This window comes from Balaenoptera borealis, assembly GCF_965194805.1.
Source record: "Balaenoptera borealis genome assembly, chromosome: 3".
Lineage (NCBI taxonomy): Eukaryota > Metazoa > Chordata > Mammalia > Artiodactyla > Balaenopteridae > Balaenoptera > Balaenoptera borealis.
In genome coordinates this window covers 134485648-134509121 of record NC_138866.1, presented here as the reverse complement: position 1 = coordinate 134509121, position 23474 = coordinate 134485648, and the positions used below count along the sequence as shown (strand labels likewise).

General features: G+C 41.5%; 1 protein-coding gene across 12 annotated transcripts in view; it reads right to left on the bottom strand.

The window, feature by feature from the left end:
* Window positions 1–11182: 11182 nt before the first annotated feature.
* Window positions 11183–23474, bottom strand: part of ADAMTS17 (ADAM metallopeptidase with thrombospondin type 1 motif 17) — a 354337-nt gene continuing 342045 nt past the window's right edge. For 10 of the 12 annotated variants that reach the window (XM_082385137.1, XM_082385144.1, XM_082385146.1 and 7 more), the window contains one exon: window positions 11183–20344. The gene's annotated coding sequence lies outside the window, so the exon portion shown is untranslated. The remainder of the gene's footprint in view (window positions 20345–23474) is intronic. The other 2 variants (XM_082385145.1, XM_082385149.1) reach the window with 2 other exon arrangements.

The following is a 23474-nucleotide window of genomic DNA, read 5'->3' as shown; positions in this document are numbered from 1 at the left end:
CAGGCTTCTGCCTCCAGCACTGTCCTTGAGAGAGTGGTTCATGGCTCATTGCCAAAGACAATGGACATTGGCAGCCTCATCTTATTTGACCTCTTTGAGGCCCTTGGTCAAACTGACCATGCCCTGCCTTGGATCCCTCCTTTGGCCCTTGAGGTACTGCTCCCAATCCCAGTGTTCTAAGTGTGCTGATTACTCCTCTCTGGCAGTCACCATCAGCTCTTTTGCTGGCTCCTCTTCTTGTGTTCAAACTTTAAGCATTGGTGTTACCAGAGGTGTTTTAGGTTCTCTTCCATCCTTGGCCTTTTTCCTGGGGTGGGTCACACTCCTTCTGCTTATACACCAAAGGCTTTCAAACCTGTCCCCATCCTTGACTTCTTCTCATGTTCCCAGTCTGTGTCTCCCACTGTCCACTGGATATTTCTATCTGGATGCTTCAAGACACCTTGACACAAAACCTGCCCCAAATCTAAGTCCTCTTCTTCCCCTATCCTCTCCCTTCACATGACTAATGGCACCACCACCAGCTCCATCACTCAGAAAATCCAGTCATCACCACCCTGTCCATCTCCCTCTCCTCAGGGTCAATGGTGCATCAACCCTGCCAACTGGACCTCTAAATCCCCATCATACACATTCCTTCTCACCATCCTCACCAACACTGCAAGACATCCACTGCTACTTCTTGCCTCCTTTCTCACCTCCCTCCCACACATTTCCACACATCCACTGGAATGATCTTCCTAAAATATAATCCCCATCCCACACCATTGGTTCTGCACTGTCCACTGGACAAAATCTAGACTTTTCCTTGGCATTGACTACAAAGCTCTTCCAGATCCACTTTTCCATCTCCATTTCCCCCTTTCTTCCTACTAAACTATGGAAACTATTACACAGAATTTCCCACCATTCTATGAAAGTGTTGTGCCCTTTCACATATCTACATACCCTTAGCTCATGCCATTCCCCCATCCTGGTATGCCCTTTTAACTTTTCTCTGCCTTGATGTAAATGCCTAGAAATAATAAAGATTGGAGCAGAAAAAAAGAAAAATAGAAGAATGATAGAGAAAATTAATGAAATCAAGAGTTGGTTCTTTGAAGTGATTAAAAATGACCAAACTTAAGCTAGGCTGACCAAAAGAAAAAAGAGAAGACTCAAATTACTAAAATCAGGAATAATATAGGTGATTTAACTACCAGCCTTCAAAAATAAAAATGATTAGAAGGGAAGAGCATGAACAGTTGTATGCCAACAAATTACATTAACTAGACAAAATGGACACATTCCTAAAATGACATGAACTGCTGAGACTGACTGAAGAAGAAATAGAAAACTGAAAAGACCTGTACAAGTGAAGAGCTTGAGTCAGTAATAATAATAAAAAAGCTTCCAAAACAACAAAAATCCAAAGTCAGATGGCTTCACTGTTGAGTTCTATCATATGTTTAAAGAATAAATCATGCAAATTGTTTATAGACTCTACCAGAAAATAGAGAAGGGAGCCCTTCTCAAGTCATTCTATGAGGTCAGTATTACCCTGATACCAAAACCAGACAAAGACTTCATAAGAAAACTACAAACAAACGACACTTGTGATTGATACAAAAATCCTCAACAAAATATTAGCAAACTGAATCCAGAAACTTATAAAAAGGATTACAAACCATGATACAGTGGGATTTGTCTAAGAATCAACACATTAAAAGGTTGATTCAACATATGAAAATCAATCAATGTAATATACCATATTAATAAAGGAGAAGGCCCACATGATTATTTCAATAGACACAGAAAAAGTATTTGATAAAATTCAACACCTTTTCATGAGAAACACTTTCAACAGACTAGGAATAGAAGGGAACTTCCTCAACCTGATAAATGGCATCTATGGAAACCCTATATCTAACACCATGAGGAAAGACTAAAATCTTATCCCTTAAGATCAGGAAAAAGACAAGGATACCTGCTCTTGCGGCTTCTATTCAACATTGTAGTGGAGGTTCTGGCTAGGGCAGCTAGGGAAGAAAATGCATTCAGATTAGAATTAAAGAAGTAAAACAATCTCTATTTGCAGATGACATGATCTTGTATATAGGAACAACCCCGCTCAATCCATGAAGAAACTATTAGAACTAATGAGTAAATTAAGCAAGGTTGCATAATACAAGATCAATATGTAAAACTTGGTTGTATATCTATATACTTGCAATGAACATTCTAAAAATGAAATTAAAAAACAATTACACTTACCATTAGCATCAAAAAGAATAAAATACTTAGGAAGACTTGTACACAAAGACCACAGAACTAAAAAGGGCCTAAATAGATGGAAAGACACCTTATGTTCATGGATTTAATGATTTAATATTTTTAAGGTGGAAATTCTCCCCAAATTGATTTATGGATACAATGCAATCCCTCTCAAAATTTCAACTGTCTTTTTATTGTAAATATGGACAATCTTATAATTCATACAGAAATTCATGAGACCAGAAGAGCCAAAACAATATTGAAAAATAAGGACAAGATTGGTAGACTCACAATTCTCAATTTCAAAGCTTACTACAAAGTTACAGTAATCAAAATTGGCATAAGAATAGACATATAGATCAATGGAATAGAACTGATAGTTCAGAAAAATCCTCACATTAAAGGTCAACTGATTTTTGATGAGGGTGTCAAGGCCATTCAATAGACAAAATAATAGCCGTTTCCACAAATGGGACAATTGGATATCTGCATTAAAAAATAAATTTGCATCTCTACTGCACACCATACATAAAAAATTAACTCATAATGGATCAAAAATTTAATTTAAGAGCTAAAAGTATAAAATTATTATAATAAAACATAGGTTAGAAGATTTGTGATTTTGGATTAGGCAAAGTTCTCTTAGATATGACACTAAAAGGACAAGCAATCAAAGAAAAAACAAATTGGAGTTCATCAAAACTAAAAACACTGTATATCAAATAACATTATCAAGAAAGTGGAAAGACAACACACATTCTAGAAGAAAATATTTGCAAATCACATATCTGATAAGTATCTAATATCCAGAATATATAAATAATTTATACAAGTCAACAATATAAAAAGATAAATAATCCACTTAAAAATGGACAAAGGATTTGAATAGACATTCCTCCAAATACAACATAGAAATGATCAATAAGCACATTAAAAGATACTCAACATCACTAATCATTAGGAAATGCAAATCAAAACCACAATAAGTACCACTTCATACTCACTGGGATGGCTATAAAAAAAAAAGTGTTGACAAGGATGTGGAGAAATTGGAACTATCATACATTGCTGATGGAAAAGTAAAATGGTGTAGCAGTCGTGTAAGTTTGGCAGTTCCTAAAAACATTAAACGTATAGTTACTATGTGACCCAGCAATTCCACTCCTAGGTTTAGATCTAAGAGAACTGAAAACAAATGTTCAAGTGTATATGTACATATGTACAAAAACATGTATATGAATGTTTATAGCAGCATTATTCACAATAGCCAAAATACAGAAAAAATTCCAAATGTCCATCAACTGATGAATGTATAAATAAAATGTGGTAAAACCATAGAATGGAATATTATTCAGCCATACAAAGATATGAGGTACTAATAAAATGCTACATCATGGATGATTTTGAAAACATTAATGAAATGTTCATGAAAAAGAAATGAAAGAACCCAGACACAAAAGGCTGTGGATTGTATGATTCAATTTATGTGAAATTTCAAGAATAAGCAAACTCCTAGAGGCGTTAAGTAGATTCATTGTTGGCAGAACTTAAGAGGAGTATGGAATGGGAAGTGACTTCTAACAGGTAAAAGTTGTGGGTTTTTTGTCAGGGAGTGATGAAATATTTGGGAATCAGATAGTGATGCTGTTCATACAACTTGGTGAATATACTAAAACCCACTGAATTTTATCCTTTAATATGATGAATTTTATGCTATGTAGCTTATATCTCAAAAAAAATCTGGAATCCAATTTAGGCTCACACATTGCATTCACTTGCCATATTTCTTTAATATTTTTTAATTTAAAACCTCTCTCTCTCTCTCTCTCTTTCTACCCCAATTTTTTTTTTATAACTTTGACATTTTTTAGGAGTCTAGGCCAGTTAGCTTATAGAATGACCCACAGTCTAGATCCGGCTAGTTTCCTTATGATTAGTTTCAGTTTAAACATATTTTGAGGAAGATTCTTATTTTCTTAATACTTGTTATTGGTATACAGAAATACAATGTATTTTTTATAGTGACTGTATAGCCAGTGACCTTGATGAATTCTTTTATTAATTTTAATGTTTTACCTGTTTTGTTAAATTTTTATGCACATAATCATGTTATCTGTAAATAATGACAGTTTTACTCCTACCTTTCCAAGCTTTACATTTTAATTGCTTTTCTTGCTTTATTGCAACAGCTATCTATCTCCCCAGTCTCCTAATACTAACCACAGGCAACCACTGAGTTGTTTTCCATCTCTGCAATTTCATCATTTCAAGAATATTATATAAATAGAATCAAATAGCATGTAACATTTTGAGATTTTTGTTTTTCTTACTCAGCATACTCCCATTAAGGTCCACCCAAGCTGTTGCATGCCAATATCCATATGATTTTTAGAAGCATATTGCACAGATCTATTTTTTTTTTTTTTGGTGTGTACAAACTTTATTATACAATAGCTGCTATATTTTTTTTAATGTTTTTTGTTTGTTTGTTTGTTTTTAATTTATTTATTTATGGCTGTGTTGGGTCTTCGTTTCTGTGCGAGGGCTTTCTCTAGTTGCGGCAAGTGGGGGCCACTCTTCATCGCGGTGTGCGGGCCTCTCATTATCGCGGCCTCTCTTGTTGCGGAGCACAGGCTCCAGACGCTCAGGCTCAGTAATTGTGGCTCACGGGCCTAGTTGCTCTGCGGCATGTGGGATCCTCCCAGACCAGGGCTCGAACCCGTGTCCCCTGCATTGGCAGGTAGATTCTCAACCACTGCGCCACCAGGGAAGCCCGCACAAATCTATTTGAGGAGAATTGATAACTTTCAATATTGAGTATGCCAACTCATGAACATAGTATGCCTCATGAATTTATCTTTAAATTTTTCTCTCAATGTTAATTATCATATGATTTTTCTTATTCTTTTTCCTATTAATGTGGTAAATAACTCTGGTTTTATTCCCTCTTTTCCTATGCTTTGGAAGATTTTGTAAAAGATTAATATTTTTTCTTCCTTAAATGTTTGGAAGAATTCACTGGCAAAATTTTCTGCATCTGATTTGTGATAAGATTTTTAATTGGAATATCTTTGTAAAAGTTTCTGCTGGTAATGAGTTTCTCGGTGCTTTTTGTCTTTAAGCCTCTTTTTTTCTCCTTCATTCTTTGAAGCATATGTCACTGGATATAGAATTCTAGTTTGGCAGCTATTGTAAGTTGTCATTCCTTTGTTTTCTGGTTTCCATTGCTTCTATTTCAGTCAGTTATTAGCATTAGTATTGCTCCTTTGAAGGCAATTTTTAAATTGCTTTCATATATTTTCTTTTTGCCTTTATTTTTCGTCAGTTTATTGTGTCTAGATATGGTGTTGCTTGTTTTCATTCTTTTTGGGAATTTTAGTGCTGCTTTAATCTGTGGCTTGATATCTTTTATCAGTTTTTTCAAATTCTCTGCTTTTATCTTTTCAAATAGTACTTCTGCTCCACTCTCTTTTCTCCTTTCCTTCTGGGATTCTAAATTACAAATATACTAGATATTTTCACATATCCCAGATGCCTCTCACATTCCTTTCTCTGTTTTCCAATTCTCTGTCTTCCTGTGCCTCAGTATGGATATTTTCCTCTAATCTATCTTCCAGTTCACTAATTCTTTCTTCAATTGAATTCAAACTCCTGTTACACCCATCTATCAAGGTCATAATTTTAGTTATTTAAAAAAATTCTATTTTGAACTCTTTTTATACTTTATCATTATCTGCTAAAATTCTGTTGTATTTTAATTCTTGAACCAATTAATCATAGCTATAAAGAGGTTTGTTTCTGATAACTTCCAATCCTGGATGATCCAGTGGCCCATTTCTACTTTTCATTGATTATCTTGTGTCTTAATGATATCTTTTGTTATGCTTGGGTCCTTTTGATTGAATGCTGGTCATTGTAGGTAAAAAATTTAAGAGGTAATTTGAGGCTCTGGGTTATTGTATCTGAATTTTGAGGATTACTTTTTCTGCAGGCAGCTAGACTAGAGGCACTAGTGATCTCAGGTCATCTTAATCTAATCAGGGATTGGCATAATTTTTGAAGCTAGGCTTCAGTTCCTCTGAGGAGTAGTCTCTTTTTAGTATCCCATGGTCAAAATGGCCTCAAATTCTGGGCTTTCTCTGGAATTCTCTCTTTTCCCCATAGTTTCTCACTGACTTGTTGGCTGTCCAGTGATGTCAAGATCTCCTATTGTTATCAGAGAAGAGTTGGTCTGATCCACCTGGTCTACCATTACTGGACACACAACCTATCTCACAGCAGTTTGTTTCTTCATATGTTTGTGACTTTTTTTTGTTTGTTTGTTTAAATACTCTCTTTTTATTTATTTATTTATTGGTTGCCTTGGGTCTTCATTGCTGCGCACGGGCTTTCTCTAGTTGCGGAGAGTGGGGGCTGCTCTTCGTTGTGGTGCGTGGGCTTCTCTTGCTGCAGAGCATGGGCTCTAGGTGCACGGGCTCAGTAGTTGTGGCACAGAGGCTCGGTAGTTGTGGTGCGTGGGCTTCGTTGCTCCGCGGCATGTGGGATCTTCCCAGACCAGGGCTGGAACCCGTGTCCCCTGCATTGGCAGGCGGATTCTTAACCACTGCGCCACCAGGGAAGTCCCTGTTTGTGACTTTTGATTATGAAGTCTTGGTCTTTGAAAATTCTTTCAGGCCTGGACTTAAATCTTCCCCAGAGAACTTACATTTACTTTTGCTAGGTGCCAGGAGGCACTACCAACTTCAAATCACTCTCAACTAAAATTTCCATTTTGGAGTGCTTCAGTTTTCACAGAGAATGTGAATTCTCATTACCTACCCAGCTGAATATGTACAGTCAAGGATTTCTCAGGGAGAATGTTGTACTACCTTCCTTCTGTGTTCACCCACTGAAGGTGGTGACCTTCAAGAGTCCTGGCTTTACACAAGGGACTCTGACTAGAATTCTTTCCCCAACCAACCCACTACTCCTACTTTTGTCTCTTGTGTCCAGCATAGTTCAGTGCAACTGTGGCTCTAGACTACCAGGAATCAGTGGATGCCTTCAGCACAAAAGTCAGTTCACTTCTATGAAATTTTGATTTCATTGTGATTCCTGCCCTCTGATTGTTTTCCTTACTTTATTGCTAGCTCTGCCAAACTTTCAATATGTGTAAGCTAAGTAATATTTGTCATTTTAATATGTAATGATCTGGGAGGAATTCTTGAGCAGATGTAGTCTGCAATTATGCTGTATGAATTTCATGATGTTAACTCATCATTTAAAATTAATAAAATAAAGTTAAGAACAAACATGGTCATAGTGGTTTCCTTTGCTTTTCTCTACTTTATCCAGTAATTAGCATATTGTGGGGGTGGGCACTCAGAGCACAGGATTTGGAGTCAATAAACCTGAGTTTGCCTCCCAACTCCACTGGAAACAGTGGAATAATTTCATGCAAACTACTTGCAGTTTTAGCATCTATAAAACAGAGAATATAAACCCCTCAACATTAAGGGAAATTTAAGGGATAAGTCAGATTACTAAATTGTGAACTCCTTCAGTCAATAAATACTAATTGAACACCTACTATTTCTAAGGCACTTTTCTTAGTGCTAGGGATACAATAGAAATGTGTGTGTGTACACATGTGTGGTAACATAATAAAATGAGAAAAAGCAAATTAACTGATATTTTAGATGGTAATAAGTGTTACATCAAAATATAATGCAGATGAAGTAAAGGGGATAGGAGTATGTGTGTGTGTAGATGTGCTCGTTGTCTCTGCATCCCAAACACCAGAACATGACCTGGCACGGGGTAGAATCTCAATGAATGCTTGATAGATGAATTACTAGCTCACAAGATACCTATTACTTGTATGGCAAATAACAGTAGCTTTTGTTTATAGAATGGATATAATTGCTACTGGACTTCCCTCTTTATGCCCAGTCGATGGCAGGTTTAGGGGTCCATTGAGGCTCACAAAGCTGTGCTTGGCTCAGAAGTTATCCTGTTGAAAATTGGGGTAGAAATCCAACTCCCTTCCTCCTGTCCACCGCCCTGCAGGACTGTTGAAGAGCCCCCTGTAGCTTTCCTCCCTCGGGGGCTGACACCTTCCTGTCTGCGTTCTCTCTTCCCTTTTAGGCGACGCGGGAAGGCTTAGGTCCAGGTTGATGGCCCTGAGGTGGCATTGCGTGTCCTGGTGCTGGCTCAGGTGTGGGCCCAGGTGGGTGGGAGGTGGAGGGAGCGTGGCGACTCAGCCTGGCCGAGAGCACGGAGTGAGGGCGCCCGGCCGGCAGGGGGCACTGTGACGTCGCGGTGGGTCCAGCCTGGCGGAGCCTCCTCACTGCCTGCTTTTGCTGGAGATCACGAAGCTGGTGAGCGGCAGATCCTGGATTTAAACTCGCAACTCTTTGATACCAATGATCGTGGTTTTCCTACTGTCCATTGCTCGGTTTCCTCAAAGGTAGGCTGCGGCTTGTCACTCAGAAGGCTCCGGGTTCCGGCACAGGCCTTCCTTATGAGAGACGCAGGAAAGCTGACAAAAGAAGCTCCGCCGGTTTTGCCAGACCTTCTATGCTCCTTCCCCTGGATCTCACCTTTGAACTGGGAACTTTCAAGAGATGTGTTTCTGAGCAAGCCCCTGACCTTTAGGGCCTCTGATTTCTTATGTGTCCCCAATTTTCATGCTGGGCAGAGACTCACGTACTTGAAGGCTCCAGGTTGAAGCTGGAACCACGGAGGGATTTAAGGGCAGCAGCTCCAAACATCTGGCCCACAGGGTCTGAAGATGACCCGCTGTGGCCCTCCCTAAGCCAAGAGCCTGGACTTAAATCTGAAATCTCTGTTGTGGATCTCATAGATGAATTGGTCCCAAGCCAGGGAGACTTGTGACACTCTGATGCTCCCATGAGCAGACTGGGGAGCAGAATCACGCTCTGCTAGGGGACGGTCACAGACTCTGCCTAAGGTTCCACTACTGAGTGCCCTGAGCCCAGCCAGGGGAATGCCCTTGTTTTTCTGCAATTGTTGGCCTGGCTCTTTCTCTTTCTTCCCCTGCCTCCCTCTCCCTTTCAGTTGCGGAAGCTGCCTGCCACCCCCCAAGTCACTGGGTCTGAATGTCAGAGGCCAGAGGAGGTTCTGGTCTCAGCCTAGCCACTCCCTGGAGGCAAATCACCTGACTTGCAATGAAGGTTTTCATCTTTTCACACCCCTGTCTGTTACACAGGCTGCTGTGGCCATCAGATGGATTCTTGGGCAAGGGAGGAAGATTTGAAGGCTTCTCCTGATGGCTTATTGTAGGCTATACCTCATCTCTCTCCTGGTGCAAACTGCAAAAGCCACTGTCCCTCAGATGCCAAGTGTGTGGTGGGGAGGCAGTGCAGGGGGATGGGAATGTTTGGGGATGAGGAGAATTCTGTCCATCAAGGAAGATCCTAGGATAAAAAAAGATGGGACAGGATTCCACTCGGAAAATGCCACCTTTCAGGAGAAGAATGGCAAAAGCAGACATCCTTGTCTTATTTCTTTTTTTTTTTTTTTTTTTAATATTTCTTTATTTATTTTTCGCTGTGTTGGGTCTTCTGTGCGAGTTGGGCTTCTGTGCGAGGGCTTTCCCCAGTTGCGGCGAGCGGGGGCCACTCTTCATCGCGATGCGCGGGCCTCTCTTGTTGTGGAGCACAGGCTCCAGACGCGCAGGCTCCGTAGTTGTGGCTCACGGGCCTAGCTGCTCCGCGGCATGTGGGGTCTTCCCAGACCAGGGCTCGAACCCGTGTCCCCCTCATTGGCAGGCAGATTCTCAACCACTGCGCCACCAGGGAAGCCCCCTTGTCTTATTTCTGATTTTAGGGAGAAGGCATTCAGTCTTTTACCATTAAGTATGATGCTAGCTGTGTGTTTCAACAGATGTCCTTTATCAGGTTGAGGGAGTTCCCTTCTATCCCTAGATTATTGAGTGTTTTCATCATGAAAGGGTGTTATATTTTGTAAAATGCTTATTCTGAATTTATTGAGATGATTATATGTTTTTTCCCTTTTATTCTATTAATATTTAATTCCAATTCTATCAATATCTAATAACATTCTATTCATATTATCTTATTAACATGTGGTATGCTAAATAATGACACCTCAAAGGTGTTCGAGTCATAGTTTCCAGAACATGTCAATATGTTATTTTACATGGTAAAAGGGAATTTGCAAATGTGATTAGGTTAAGGATTTTGAGATGGGGAGATTTTCCTGGATTAGCTGGGTGAAACTAATGTAATCTCAAGGGTCCTTATAGAAGTAGGGTAGGAGGATCAGAGTCAGAGAAGGTGTTGTGATGATGAACAGAGAGAGAGATATTTAAAGATGTTTAATCAAATGTGTTGTTTTTAAGCCACTAAATTTGTGGTAATTTGTTACAGCAGCAATAGGAACTGATACAATTACACTGACTAATTTTTGTATGTTGAACCAACCTTGCATTCCTGTGATAAATCTCACCTGGTCATGGTGTACAATCTTTTAATATACTGCTGGAATCTGCTAGTATTTTGTTGAGGACATTTGTACCTGTATTCATAGGGAATATTGATCTGTAGTTTTTCTTGTGATGTCTTAATCTGTTTTGGTGTCAAGGTAATACTGGCCTCATAGAATGAGTTAAGAAAAATTTCCTTTTCTATTTTTTGGAAGAGGTTGTGAAGTATTAGTGTTAATTCTTCTTAAACATCTGGTCCTAGTCTTTTCTTTGTTGGAAGTTTTTTGATTACTGGCACAATCTCCTGTAGATCTGTTTAGATTTTCTACTTCTTCTTGAATTAGTATTGGTAGTTTGTGTCTTTCTAAAATTTTGTCCATTTCATCTAGGTTATCTAATTTTTTGGCATTCAATTATTCATAATATTCCCTTCTAATTCTTTGTATTTCTGTAAGGTTGGTAATAAAGTCACTTCTCTCCTTGTTTTAGTTATTTGAATCTTCTGTTTATTTGTTTGTTTTTTGGTCATTCTAGCTAAAAAATATCAATTTTGTTAATCTTTTCAAAGAATTTTTAAGTCTGTTGATTTGCTCTTGTTTTCATGTTCTTTGCTTTGTTTATTTTTACTTTCATTTTATTGTTACCTTCTATATGATTGCTTTCAGTTCAGTTTGCTCTTCCTTTCTATTTTCTTTCCTTTTTTTTTTTTTAGCCATGCCATGTGGCTTGCGGGATGTGGAGTCTTAGTTCTGCAGCCAGGAATTGAACCCAGGCTTAGGGTATTGATTTGAGAGCTTTTTTCTTTTTTAACATAGACATTTGTAGCTATAAATTTCTCTCTGGGCACTACTTTAACTGCATCCCATAAGTTTTGGAATATTGTTTTCATTTTCATTCATCTCAAAGTATGCTCCAGTTTCCCTTTTGATTTCTTCTTTAACTCATTGGTTATTTTTTTAAATTTTATTTATTTGACTGCATCGGGTCTTAGTTGCAGCATGCAGGATGTTTTGTTGTGGCATGTGAGCTTCTCTCTAGCTGCGGTGTGCAGGCTCCAGAGCATGCGGGCTCAGTAGTTGTGGCACGTGGACTCTCCAGTTGTGGCACATGGGCTCTAGAGTGAGCGGGCTTAGTTGCCCCATGGCATGTGGGATCTTAGTTCTCTGACCAGGGATCAAACCCGCATCCCCTGCATTGGAAGGTGGATTTGTAACCACTGGACCATGAGGGAAGTCCCCTCATTGGTTATTTAGGAGTGTATTTAATTTTCACATATTTGTTGATTCCCTAAATTTCTGTTATCGCTCTCTAATTTCATTTCATTGTGGTAGGAGAACATACTTTGTATGATTTGAATCTTTTTAAAATTTACTTAGACTTTTTTTTATTGGCCTATATATGGTCTTTCCAATGTACACATATGTTCCATATGTACTTGAGAACAATGTGTAACTGATTTTGGGTGGAATATTCTATAGAATTTGTTAGATTTAGTTGATCAATGGTGTTGTTTAACTCTTCTATTTCCTTGCTGGTTTTATATCTAGCTGGCCTATCCATTATTCAAAGTGGAGTATTGAAATCTGCAATTATTATTGTTGAATTTTCTAGTTTTACTTATATTCTGTCAGTTTTGTTTCATGTATGTTGGGACTCTTGTTAGGTGTGGATATAACTGTTAGATATTCTTGATGGTCTATCCCTTTTATCATTATAAAGTTTATTCTTTGACTCTAGTAACAGTTTTTGCCTTAAAGTCAATTTTCTCTGATATTAGTATAGCCACTCCAGCTCTTTTATGGTTACTTTTTGCATGGCTTATCTTTTGCTGTCCTTTTACTTTCAACCTATTTGTGTCTTCGAATCCAAAATAAATCTCTCGTAAGATTTATATGCTGTAAATCCAACATATAGCTGGATCATCTTTTTAAAAAAAAATTTAGTCTGACAATCTTTGTCTTTTAATTGGAGAGTTTAATCCATTTATATTTAATGTAATTACTGATAGGGTAGGATTTATATCTTCCATTTGCTGTTTGTTTCCTATATGTCTTATGTATTTTTATTCCTCAATTCCTCCATTGCTGCCTTCTTTTGTGTTTAAAAGATATTGTCTTCTAGGATTTTTATGGCATCATGTCTTATGTTTAAGTCTTCAAGTCATTTATTTACTTTTGTGTATGGTGAGATCACAGGCAAAACATTCTCTGACATAAAGCATACCAATGTTTTCTTAGGTCAGTCTCCCAAGGCAATAGAAATAAAAACAAAAATAAACAAATGGGACCTAATCAAATTTACAAGCTTTGGCACAGCAAAAGAAACCATAAACAAAATAAAAAGACAAGCTACAGAATGGGAGAAAATATCTGCAAACAATGCGACTGACAGCGGATTAATTTCCAAAATATACAAACACCTCATACAACTCAACAACAAAAAAATAAACAACCTAGTTGAAAAGTGGGCAGAAGACCTAAACAGACATTTCTCCAAAGAAGAAATACAAATGGCCAATAGGCACATGAAAAGATGCTCAACATCACTAATTATTAGAGAAATGCAAATCAAAACTACAATGGTCAGAATGGCCATAATTAAAAACTCTACAAATAACAAATTCTGGAGAGGGTGAGGAGAAGGGAACCCTCCTATACTGTTGGTGGCAATGTAAGTTGTACAGCAACTATGGAAAACAGTATGGAATTTCCTCAGAAAACTAAAAATAGAATTACCATATGATCCAGCAATCCCACTCCTGGGCATATATCTAGACAAAGCTCTAATACATGTACCCCTATGTTCATAGCAGCACTATTCACAATAGCCAAGAAATGGAAACAACCTAAATTGCCCATTGACAGATGAATGGATAAGGAAGATGTGGTACATATATACAATGGAATACTACTCAGCCATAAAAAAGAATGAAATAATGCCATTTGCAGCAACACAGATGGACCTAGAGATTATCATACTAAGTGAAGTAAGTCAGACAGAGAAAGACAAATATCATATGATATCACTTATATGTGGAATCTAAAACATGCCACAGATGAACATATCTATGAAGCAGAAACAGACTCACAGACACAGAGAACAGACTTGTGGTTGCCAAGGGGAAGGAGGATGAGGGAAGGATGGACTGGGAGTTTGGGGTTAGTAGATGTGATCTATTACATATAGAATGGATAAACAATAAGGTCCTACTGTATAGCACAGAGAACTATATTCCATATCCTAAGATAAACCATAGTGAAAAAGAATATATATATATAAAAGAATGTATGTATATGTATAGCTGAATCACTTTGCTGTAGAGCAGAAATTAACACAACATTGTAAATCAACTATACTTCAACAAAAAATATGTTTCATACTTGGAAAAAAAAGATATTGTCTAGCGTACCATTTTAATTCCCTTGTTTCTTTTATTATATATATTTTGAGTTATTTTCTTAGTAGTTGCCGTGGGAGTTACCATTAACATCATAATTTATAACAACCTAGTTTGGAAAAATACCAACTTAATTTTAATAGTATGCAAAAACTTTGCTTCTACATAGCTCACTTTCCTCTTCCTTTCTTTATTCTCTTGTCACAAATTACACCTCTATACATTATGCACGCATCAACACAGACTTAAAATTATTGTTTTATGCAGTTGCCTTTTAAATTATATAGGAGAAGAAAGGAGTTACACACAAACAAAAAAAATCGAATTCTACTGTTGTCTTAGTCAATGTAAGCTGCTATAACAAAATATCATAGACTGAGTGGCTTAAAAAACATTTATTTCTCACAGTTCTGGAGGCTGGGAAGTCCAAGATCAAGGTGCTGGGATGGTTGAGTTTTGGTGGGGGCCCTCTCTCTGGCTTGCAGATGGGCACCTTCTAGTTGTATCCTCAACATGGTGAAGAGATCTCCTGTCTCTTCTTTTTTGTATAAGGGCATTAATCCCATCATGAGGGCCCCACCCTCATGACCTAAACTAATGCTAATTATCTCCAAATATGATCCCATTCCACTGGGGATTAGGGCTTAACATATGAATCCTGGAGGGATACAAATTTCCATTTCATAACAACTGCCTTTTATATTTACCTATGTAGTTACCTTTACCAGTCCTCTTACTTCTTCATGTGGATTCATTTCTTTGCCATGTGCCTCTTATGCCTTCCTGTTCATTCCTCTTCACTAATTCATCTTCTTTCCCCACAGCTTCAGGCATCCTGTGGGCCTATAAGAGTTTTACTTCCTATCTGTGCAACCACTGACCTCTGCTGGTTTCCAAGGCTGCCTTCTCTCCCTGCCTCATCCCAAGTGCCATGTGAGGACATCTATTTCCCAAGCTGTAGGAATATAACCCACTTGAGGGAAAATTGACTTTAAAAATATAGTATTTTCCATCTTGTCTTTAGAAGGCTGGGGCAGTAACCTCTACATTGTCTATACTCCTCTAGCCAATTGCACATAGTAACCATTAAATAAAGCATTTGTCCCCTTTAGTAGATATTGGGCTCTGGCAGGGATGCTGTAAAACACAGGGTAGATTTAGTAATGGGTTTCTGGTAGGAGCAGACCACCAGGGCTGGCCATTAACACCACATTATTCAGGGTCATTGTTAAAGAACTAATCAATTGTAGATTAGAGTTTGAGCCATGTATAACTTATTCGTGGCATGGTCTCATCATTAATCATGTCCCTGAGTGCTGAGAAAAGACTAAAATGAGCTAAAAGTTGAAGGTTTAAGGTTTCTTGAAACAAAGCTCATTTAATGATATTCATGAGTAGATGACGTATTGTGGTAACCAGTCCTTGGTATTAGTCCAATTCTATCGGTGATCCCAGGGGCTAGATAGCTGCCCAGATGCTGAGTTTTCTGGAAAACAGTGATTAGTATTCAGTATGTGTCTGGGGAGAAGCCATATACAGCATATCTTGTATATTCAAAGCTCTAAATGGAGACCAAATGAGAAGGAGTGGTTTAAGATTTCCACATAAAATTCAAAAGTTGTATTAGGCTGGAGAGAAGGGCCAGATTTCCTTGCAGTTGGGGACTTAATTCCTCAGAGCCCCACAGGACCAGAAACTTCGGAGCGGCAAGACACAAAGCAAGCTTGGAGTTGCATACTGCTAAGGCACTTTTTAATGCTACTGGTCCAGCTACTATTATTATCTTGAACAATAACACCGACCACCATCTCTTTGGATCTACTGTGCACCAGGCTCTGTCTTAGGCTTCTGTACCAGGCTTTTGTACACATCAACATATATAGTTTAATTTTCAGAGCAATCTTTCATGGTAGGTTGTATTATCCCCATTTTAAGATGAAAAGACCATGCACCTCACATACCTGTGGCACACAAAAACTCCATGGTTGGGGTGATCATGAAGCATCTTATTGCTGCCTCTTCACTGTTCCTGTAAATCCACTCTGTGGGGCTCATTCTTCCCCTGGCCCTGGATGAAAATTTTGGCCCATGAATTTTCTAGTCTCTCCTAGGTAATAAAAACAGTTTTCCAGTCACTTTCTCAAGTCAATTTAAGTTGCAAAATATGGTCTCAATTCAGTAATAAAAATATCTAGTTCCATTTAATAATCCAAGCTCTGAACTTATTTAAAGTTGAAACGACTCCTCCTTCTCTGGCTTGGGCTGCAAACCTGCTTGGGGGAGGGGGTCCATGGTAAGTCTCTTTGAGCTTTCCCCACCTGAGCATTCTTCTTCCTCTGTGGACATGGGGAGGATGGAGAGAAAAGGGAAGCAGGAAAGTTCCTACTGATGCAACTATGGGGTAGAAGCATTCTTTGAGCCTTGCAGTCACTTAAGGCTGACCTTTCTCCTAGAGCACATTCACGGGTTGTTTGGAGATACACACCCATCACCCCATCATCTGCTGGGATTTCTCACCTGTCCGGCTGTGGGGGAGACATACTTTTCTCCTCTTGTGGCTGACATTCCTTCTTCAGCTCCTGGGATGTTGACAGTTCACAGTTGGACCCTTGTTGTGGTCGCCTCACAACACAGTCTTCTTGGACAGGATCCATGGCCCCTACCCTCGCCCTCTTTCATATAGAGCCCACACATTCTGACACTCTCTGGAAATGCAGGCTGATCTTGGTGCAGCTGCCTCTCATTTGCTCTGCCATCAAAGCAGCTGGCAGCCTGCTATGAACTGAATTGTGTTCCCCTGCCCCATTCATATGTTGAAGTCCTAAGCCCCAGTATGACTATATTTGGAAATAGGGCCTACAGGGAGGTAATTAAGGTTAAATGCAGTCATAAGGTGGGACCCTGATCTAAGAGGATTAGTGTCCTTATAAGACAAGATACAGAGCACTTGTTATACCCCTCCCTCCCTCCATCTCTCTCTTTCCCGCTCTCTTTCTCTCACAGCACACCCAACAGCTCTCTCCAAAGAAATCCTTTAGTCATTAGTGCTTTTAGCTAGATTAAGTAGGTGAGGGGTTTAAGAGACATGTAACTGGTTTTTCCTCTTGGTTTGACAATTTTGGTCAGGCATCTGGTCTTTCTAGTAACCCAAACTTCCATTAAAATAAATAGCTGTAAGAAGCTAGACCTGTGTCTTGAATCCAGGTCTCTTTAAGATGTGATCTTTCCACGACTATACTGCACTGACCCTCTGAAATGGGAGGATTTCAGACCATAAGCTCATGAGGCAGGACTATGCTTGTCATATTTCCCACGTATCCTTTGACTCCTGATGCCCTTAGCACAGAGCCTACACTATTGTGCAGGTGACATCAGCTAGCACAGTGCCTGGCACACAACAAGGGCTCAATGAATATTTGTTAAAATTATTGAGTGGAACTGGGCAGCCAGCTTTCCAGCGCCAGAATGAGGGATTGGGAATCACATAAAGATGCTGGAGCATTCCGGAGGGTCCAAGGAGGTGTTTGTGAAGGGAGCCTCCACGGGACACAGCTGGGAAATGTTACCACCTGAACATTGCCAATGGGGCTGGGCCAGGCCCATAGCCACTTGGGTCCAGCTCACACCTCTCCCTGCTTTCTTCCAGACATACGTGAGCCATCTCCTCTCCCTTCAGAGGCTGTAGTCCCACCTACCCCCAAAGGAGACAATCGCAGGGGACAGAAGCACACTGCTGTGAGCAGGGGGAGAGGGACCCTGCGCCGGGCCTAGACGTCAGATAGGGCCTTGGCCACGGTTGGTAGATCAGCCTTGGCCCTTGGCCGAGGCAGGGGAAAAAAAAAAAGAGAAGCATAGTTAAGATAGAGGCTGAGGGTCTTTGCTGCTTTCAGTTTCACCCCTAATGTGCTGTGTGACCTTGGCAAAAATCTGTACTCTCTAAACAAGCTGGGGAGTGGGAGTCTGCTGGCTTATGCTTTGCATGTGTATTTTGCAAGGAATAATGAGACAAGTTCCATGAACCATATTTTGTCCTTGAGGGACAAACAGTACAAGCTATTTATTTTAGGGGCATGGCTTAACCAGCTCCCCTCACTCAGCCCAGAAACACCCCTGGCTATCCTGGCATGGGCTCTCAGAAGCAGCGAAGTCTAATTAGGTGTCCTTTTCTGCCTGGAGCCCAGCTAGCCTGCTCCACACAGAAGGCAAAATGCTGTTGCTCAGGCATTCACGGTCCCATGTGTCTGACCACAGACACCTCTTGTCCTCGTTCATTTATCCAGAAGTCTTTATTGAGCCATTCATCTGTGCCAGGCCCAGTGCTGCGCCCCGGGGGTGCAGAACTAGGAACATACTGGTCTTTGCATCTCCAGGTTCAACTCCCGTCACGCCCATAATACTGCAGCCCGAGTTCCAGCAACTTTCCATCCATCTCCGTTCCCTGCACGGTCTGTCATTTCTGCCCAGAATGCCCTTTCCTCTCCTCTGCCTGCCAAATCCTGACTTCTCCTTCAATAACCTCTCTGTGAGGTTTTTCACATATTCTATTAAGCAGAGCAAATCAGTCTCCACTCTCGTTTTGTGAGAGGTAAAGACAAGAGCGCCTCCCTGGTTGGGGCATCCCTGCTGGTGAAGGTGGTTGCATCCACTCTGTCTGTAGAGTGATGGATGCCCTGGGTGTCCCTTTATTACTCAAAGCCAATAGGACTTCATTTTGAGGTGCTTTCACCCCAAAATCTATCTCTAGACCTAGACCCAGCAGCCAGAATTCCTTCAGGCCTCTGGGGGTGGTTTTGAATTCTGATAAGTGCTTCGTGGCTTACAGGAGGCTGGAGTCCAGGGTGGGAGACAAGAAGGTTCAAAACACCAGGAAGCTTGCATGATAATGAGATAGCATAAATATTTTGGTATTTGATTTATTAGTATTTTCTCTTTCAAAGGAGAGCCACCACGAGTCAGGTGCATTTCTCACACCAAGAAGGAAGTGCAGGCCATGGGTCAGCTGAGGGCGGGTGGGCTGAGCGTGGCAGGGCAGGAGGTGGCCGTTGACCACCTGCTTAGACACAAGCCCTTGACCCTTCTACTTCCCTTCCATGGAACTAGGCAAACAGGCCCTGATTGTCCACCTGTGGGTCCTGTCTTCATCCTCCCAAGAGTCAGGACCACTTTCCTCTTCATGTCCTGTTGTAAAATATAGTGTATTCCCAGGATACATGAGGTACAGCGAGGTCGACAGATTAGGAGACGATTGCCAATGACAAGATAGTTTGTGACTCACAAGGTCACAAGAGGAGGGAGCAGGCTACGCCACTCAGGGCTACATGGGAAGCACCGGGGCTGGTCAGGAGGCAGAGGGTGTGAGGTGCAGATAAGGGATAAGCTTTTTTTTTTTTTTTTTTCTTTATTGTGGTATCTGTAGGAAGGAACAGGCGAGGCAGGGTAAGCAGGCTTAGGATTGACTGGTTAAAATAATTTCAGCTGGGAGTGTCTAAGGGCTGTCCCTAGTTTTCTAGTACCTGGCCCTGGGTTTTAGGGCAGGTGGAGAGTGGCCCTGAGTGTGAGAGCCTGATAGAGGAGGTGGCTGGGGGTGTGGGCTCTGAATGGGTTGGTTTGCACGTGAGGAGCACACTCTCAGACTAGTCTAGGAATTGGTTAGCCCTGGGAGGGGCAGGCCCTCTGGGCTCAGCAAGACGCCAGATGTCAAAGCACCAGAAAACAGAAAAGACATGGATAACACACGTCTCACACTGAAGCACACGGCTCTCTGGCCTCCACGGGCACTGCACCTCAGCTCTGGTAGCCTGGACATCCTTCACGGACAGGCACAGTCCTCACGTCACTCCCCAGCTGTGCCTTGAATGGGGGGACCTGGTGCCACGCCCCAACCTTGCCCAGCGCCTGCCAGGCTGTGGCCTTTGAGAGACTGGAAAGCGGAAGGGGTGGTTGTGGTGCCTGGAGGGCCCTGAGGAGGAGCACACAGGGCAGGAGTGTGTGTGGGCAGAGGGATGGGGGGGGGCAGCATTCAAGGGCACAGGTGAGAAGTTGTGCCCCTGCCTGGAATTATTATGCCTCACAAAAAGATCAACTTATGTGGAGGTAAAAATATATCGCATGAGATTCTTAGGAGTCAGGATAATTGTAAGTATCGTACCTAGCATTACCTAGAAGCTTGTGCTGAGAGCAGCGGTGTGGCATCGCTGGGCACCACCCCACAGCCAGGGGCTGGGCAGAGGGCACGTCCAAATAGGCTGCAAGAGAACGGAAATCGGCAGCATCTGTGAGGGAACAAGGCTTGCTTTCTTTAACCATCTTCAACCCTGTCGCATCTCAGTTAAAGGTCTACAGGAAGCTGCCTCCACTGGAGTCTGCGAGGATGAGGTGTTACTGGGGGGGAAAACTGTAATCTCAGGAGCCACCCTTGGACTGGTGACCCTCATAGTCCAGGCTCAGACACATTTCCCACTGTGTCATTAAGAACAGGACAGAGAAAAGGAGGCACCATTGCTGACCCAGGAGCCTGCAGGGCCCGAGTGTTTCAGCCAGTGGAAGTGACCAGAGACCCGCCTGGTGTGACGGAGACACAGGCCCAGTACCTTCCTGAACCCTGAGCTCACAGTGCCACGGTGACAGATGCCAGCAGCCCGTCCCTGGAATGACTGTCCTCTCTCTCATGCACTGTCTCCTCTGCCAGTGGGTTCTCGCCCACCCAGTGTCCCCCTGGGCAGGGAGCTGAGCCCAGGGAGGCCCAGGCCCCACCCACAGCAGCTCGCGGCCTCATGGGGAGATGATGTGGCCGCTGGATGGAATGCTGGGATCCAAGCAGAGCGGCCAACGCAGAGCGGCCACACGGGGGACAAGGGCATGGGGCCACGCAAATGGGCAGACAGAGGAGAGGCAGTTCAGGCTAAGGGGACAGCCTGTGGAAAGGCTGGAGATTTCAGAGCGCTTAGAGTGGGGCTGGCAGATATTTTCTGCGAAGGGTCGCATGTTATGTATTTTAGGCTTTGCAGACCATCCAGTCCTCCTACTGGGCTCTGTCTGCAGTGCACAAGCAACCACAAGAGGTACACAAACAGGTGGGCGTGCCTTGTTCCAAGTAAACTTTATTTATAACAACAGGCGGTGGGAAGGAATTGGCTGGTGGACCGTAGTTTGCAGACTCCTGGCTTGGACAGTTGGGGGTCCACAGACAGGCCCGGGCAGGGTACAGGAGGGGGACAGAGGGACCAGGCTGCTATGAAGCTGAGCCAGGGATGGTCTTTGAGCAGGGAAGCAATAAAGAGAGCCCTTAGTAGACAGTGGTCTTCCAAAGGTCACTTTAGTATTGGTGTGGCGGCTAGAGGCTGCTGCCATGGACCTGAAGCAGAACAGTACCCCCGCGGGGGTGGGGAAGAGGGACAGACTGAAGAGAGTTTTAAAGACAGAAAGTGACAGGCCCTGGGGATGTTCTGTCTCTGGGTTGATTCTCAGGTTTCTGGTTTTTGTATGAATGGATGGATGGGGGGGCCAGGAACATGAAGATGGACCCCTGTCAATTATGGGAGACTCTGGAGAAGGACGGCATTGGCTTCCCACCGTGTGTCCCATGGGACCCTAATGGAGGACTGAACAACAGTGAAGTCACCCTGGCTGCTCTCAGCCCTTTAGAGATATGGCTCCATTCCCTCCCGGCATCTGCTGTCAGGTAACTGTTGTTCCTTTGGGGTTATCTCTCTTTTCTGTTTGGTTGCTTCTAAGATTTCCTCTTCATCCTTGGTTTCTGCAGTTTCACTACTATGTGTGAGGCGTGGATTTCTTTCTATTCTGTTCACTATTTGTGATGCCTTTTGATATAAGGACTCATGTCTTTCTTCAATTCTTGGACATTCTCAGCTATTATCTCTTCAAATATGGCTCCTCTGCTATTTCTTCTGTTCTTGTCTCTGGAGCCCCTATTAGACAAAAGTGGATACCTTTCAACGTATTTCACTCTTTCTTAACTTTCAAAAATTTCATTAAAAAAATTCCTTTGTTTCTCTATACTGCTTTTTGGCTAAAATTCTTCAATCCAACCTTCCAATGATGAATCCTCTGTTTGATCCTTTATCTCCAGAGTTTATCCAGTGTTTTGAGTTTTTCATTTTCATTTTTGACTTTGCTTGTCAGTTTGAGTTTTCTTGTTGTTTTTTTTCCTTATCTACTTGATTTTGCTCATGACTTACTGTTTCTTCAAAATGTATGTTACTCTTTGATTTATCTCTTTGAAAATCCTAAAATAGCTGTGTGAGAGTCCAGCTCATAGCTGCGACTGGCTGTGTGTGGACAGATATCCATCACCATGGCCAGGGAACTTGGTCTGGACAGAGAAAACCACCCAGGACTATTCAATATCGTTTGACCCCTAATATGCTTGGGAAGCCCAGGTGACGTCATTATGAAGTGTGGTCAACGCAATGTCAGAGTCACAGAATGCTTTTGAGGGAGCTTATGAGGGAGGCACTCCAATTTTGAGAACTTGGCTTTGCTGAGTTAGACCCATCTGAAAGACAGAGGATCTGATTTCTCCTTGGGCAGAGGTTTGTTTACCCTGAGTTCAGAGCCAACAGCCCTAATAGTTTTGAACTGACTTAAATATTTTTCCACATTTGGGCAAAGCCTCTATTTGCCAAAAGAAGGTACAACGACATATTGTTATGATTCTCTGAGGACAGGGGACTGTGCATCATTCATCTTTCCCTCCACCCTGCATAGACCACACTGCTCAATAAAAATTTATTGGCTTATGTTGTAAAATGATTGTTTAATATATGAGTCATGATACGAATAAATTTTATATACCATAACTTATACATTCAGATGGGTGTTGCAGCTGCCTTGGGATCCTCTGTCCTAACTGAGCGATGTGGATGCAGGGATGCTGCTGAATTGCTCTCAGGCCATTATATAGGCCACAACAGATTGTCCCAAGTTACCCTGTGGTCACACTTCACATGCATGCATTATATGTGTGTGTGTATGTCCATTAGGTGTATACAGAATAAAAACGGAATATATCATGATGTAATATGTGTGGATATACTACATACTTATTTCGTAAAAAACAATATTGGCAAAAACCATTAACACATCAAACCAACCCTGTTGCAACACTTGCAACAGGCTCTCTTCCCTTTACCGTATCCCAGTTTAATAACACGGAATTTGGCTTCCAGCAAGGTTTCCAAATCTTTCAGTATTTGATAGGTCAACAATTACAATCGTATGTTGACTTTGCAATATACTATTTTAATGATGTGTTAATACATAGCAATCCTTGGACGGAACTTCCAGAATGCTGTTTTATAACTATCAACTGGCACATTAAAACTAACCTCAGTGATAAGAAAGCCAATAGCTGGA